Source organism: Apium graveolens, chromosome 7 (genome assembly GCF_009905375.1).
Source record: "Apium graveolens cultivar Ventura chromosome 7, ASM990537v1, whole genome shotgun sequence".
In the NCBI taxonomy this organism is placed as follows: domain Eukaryota; kingdom Viridiplantae; phylum Streptophyta; class Magnoliopsida; order Apiales; family Apiaceae; genus Apium; species Apium graveolens.
The window spans coordinates 217272050-217275083 of NC_133653.1; the positions used below are offsets into that span (position 1 = coordinate 217272050).

The window sequence follows — 3034 nt, forward strand, 5'->3', positions numbered from 1 at the left end:
ATTCAGATGGTGCAGAATTCTGTTTCTTTTGGAGGAGCGGCAACTGAAGACCCCAACATGCACATAAGGAATTTTATCGAGATCTGCAGCACTTTTAAGTATAATGGCGTGACTGATGAGGCTATCAAGTTGAGGCTTTTCCCATTCTCACTGAGGGACAAGGCTAAAGACTGGTTATATTCTGAACCAGCTGGGTCTATCACTACGTGGCAAGATCTTGCGCAAAAGTTTCTGGTGAAGTTTTATTCGATGGCAAAGACTGCTGCTATGAGGAGTGCTCTTACTCAGTTTGCGCAGCAACCTATAGAATCTATGTGCGAGGCTTGGGAACGCTACAAGGAAATGTTGAGAAAATGTCCACATCATAGAATGCCGGATTGGATGGTGATCATGGGTTTCTATAATGGGTTGGGGGCCCAATCTCGGCCCATGCTCGATGCAGCAGCTGGAGGCGCCTTATGGGCTAAAAAAAAAGCTATACTGAGGCGTATAATCTTATAGAGACGATGGCTGCAAATGAGCATCAAAACCCAACTCAGAGGATGACGTCAGGCAAGGTAGCAGGTATTCTGGAAGTTGATACAGCCACCGCTATTGCAGCACAGCTCCAAGCGCTATCAATGAAGGTTGATTCTCTGGCTACATATGGAGTTAATCAAATAGCTATGGTTTGTGAGCTTTGTGCAGGTTCTCATGCTACGGATCAGTGTTCTCTTGTCAACGAATCTATTCAGTATGTGAATAATTATCAGCGACAATAGCAGCCTGTGCCAGTGACCTATCATCCTAACAACAGAAATCATCCAAATTTCAGCTGGGGGAATAATCAGAATGCTATTCAGCCACCATATCAGCAAGGAGTGAGTAAACAGTTTAACCCACCTGGATTCCAGCAACCACAGCAGTATGCTACAAGGCAATCATATCCTCAACAGGGAAGTACAGCTGCACCTACTAGTGCTGATTTTGAGGAACTTAAGCTGTTATGCAAGAGTCAGGCGGTTTCTATCAAGACCTTGGAAAATCAAATCGGTCAATTAGCCAATGCAGTGCTAAATCGTCAACCTGGCACCCTTCCCAGTGACACGGAAGTACCAGGCAGGAAGGAAGCTAAAGAGCAAGTCAAGGCTATTACCTTAAGGTCTGGAAAAGTTGCTGATGCTGAAAAGCCAAAAGAAGGAGAAGCTGAAATTAGAGATGAAGAATCTAAGCAAAAGGAGAAAGCGGCGGAACCAAGGAAGACTACTGTTGAACACACTCTGCCTGAGGCTAATACAGGGAAGAAACAGCTCTATCCTCCATCACCTTTTCCTAAAAGATTGCAGCAACAAAAGCTGGATAGACAGTTCGGGAAGTTTCTGGAGGTGTTCAAGAAACTTCACATCAATATACCTTTCGCTGAGGCTCTGGAGCAAATGCCTAGTTATGCGAAGTTTATGAAGAGTATTCTTTCAAGGAAGGTGAAACTGGATGACCTTGACACCGTTGCTCTCACGGAAGAATGCAGCGCTGTTCTGCAGCAAAAGTTACCACCAAAATTGAAAGATCCAGGAAGCTTCACCATTCCTTGCACCATTGGCAATCTGACCTTTGACAAGTGCCTTTGTGATTTGGGAGCAAGCATTAATCTGATGCCGTTGTCGATCTTTAAAAAACTGGATCTGCCTGATCCAAAACCCACATACATGTCTCTACAATTGGCTAATCGTTCCATTACTTACCCAAGGGGCATAGTGGAGGATGTGCTCGTCAAGGTGGATAAGCTCTTCTTTCCTGCAGATTTTGTTATTCTGGATTTTGAGGAAGATAAGAAGATTCCCATAATCTTGGGAAGGCCTTTCTTGGCTACTGGCCGTACCTTGATAGATGTGCAAAAAGGTGAACTTACTATGCGGGTACAAGATCAGGATGTGACCTTCAACGTATTCAAGGCAATGAAATTCCCTACAGAAGATGAGGAGTGCTTAAAAGTGGATGTGATTGATTCTGCGGTTACTTCGGAACTCGATCGCATGCTAATGTCTGATGCACTGGAAAAGGCCTTAGTGGGGGATTTTGACAGCGATGATGAAGATGGCAATGAGCAATTACAATATCTGAACGCTTCTCCCTGGAAGCGAAAGCTGGACATGCCGTTTGAATCTCTTGGTACTTCTGACCTTAAGAATGCTGAAGGAAAGCTCAAACCATCAATAGAGGAAGCACATACCTTGGAGATCAAGCCATTACCTGAACACTTGAGATATGTTTTTTTAAGTGATTCATCTACGTTACCTGTTATTATTTTATCTGACCTTTCAGGTAGTGAGGAAGACAAGCTCTTAAGGATTTTGAGAGAATTCAAATCGGCTATTGGATGGACCATAGCAGACATCAAGGGGATAAGTCCTTCATATTGTATGCATAAAATTCTGCTAGAGGAAGGTAGTAAGCCAACTGTGGAACAGCAGCGAAGACTGAATCCCATCATGAAGGAGGTGGTGAAGAAAGAAATTCTAAAATGGCTGGATGCAGACATCATTTATCCTATTTCTGACGGCTCGTGGGTGAGCCCCGTACAATGTGTACTTAAGAAAGGAGGTATCACTGTGGTCGCAAATGAAAAGAATGAGCTCATCCCCACTAGAACAGTTACAGGATGGAGAGTATGCATGGATTATAGAAAATTGAACAAAGCCACAAGGAAGGATCACTTCCCTCTTCCATTTATTGATCAGATGCTTGACAGGTTGGCGGGTCATGAGTATTTTTGTCTTCTGGATGGTTATTCAGGGTATAATCAGATTTGTATTGCACCAGAGGATCAGGAAAAGACTACCTTCACTTATCCATTTGGCACGTTTGCTTTTCGCAGAGTTTCGTTTGGGTTATGTGGCGCCCCGGCCACTTTTCTGAGATGTATGTTGGTTATATTCTCTGACATGATTGGAAATAATGTCGAAGTGTTCATGGACGACTTCTCCGTCTTGGGACATTCATATGATGAATGTTTGAATAATCTGCGCGCCGTACTCAAAAGATGCGTGGAAACTAA

General features: G+C 43.6%; 1 non-coding gene across 1 annotated transcript; it reads right to left on the reverse strand.

Moving 5' to 3' along the window:
* Positions 1-264: 264 nt before the first annotated feature.
* Positions 265-371, reverse strand: LOC141675526 (small nucleolar RNA R71). The gene has a single exon (XR_012556174.1). It is a non-coding gene; the product is annotated as a small nucleolar RNA R71 (small nucleolar RNA).
* Between the last annotated feature and the right edge of the window lie 2663 nt (positions 372-3034).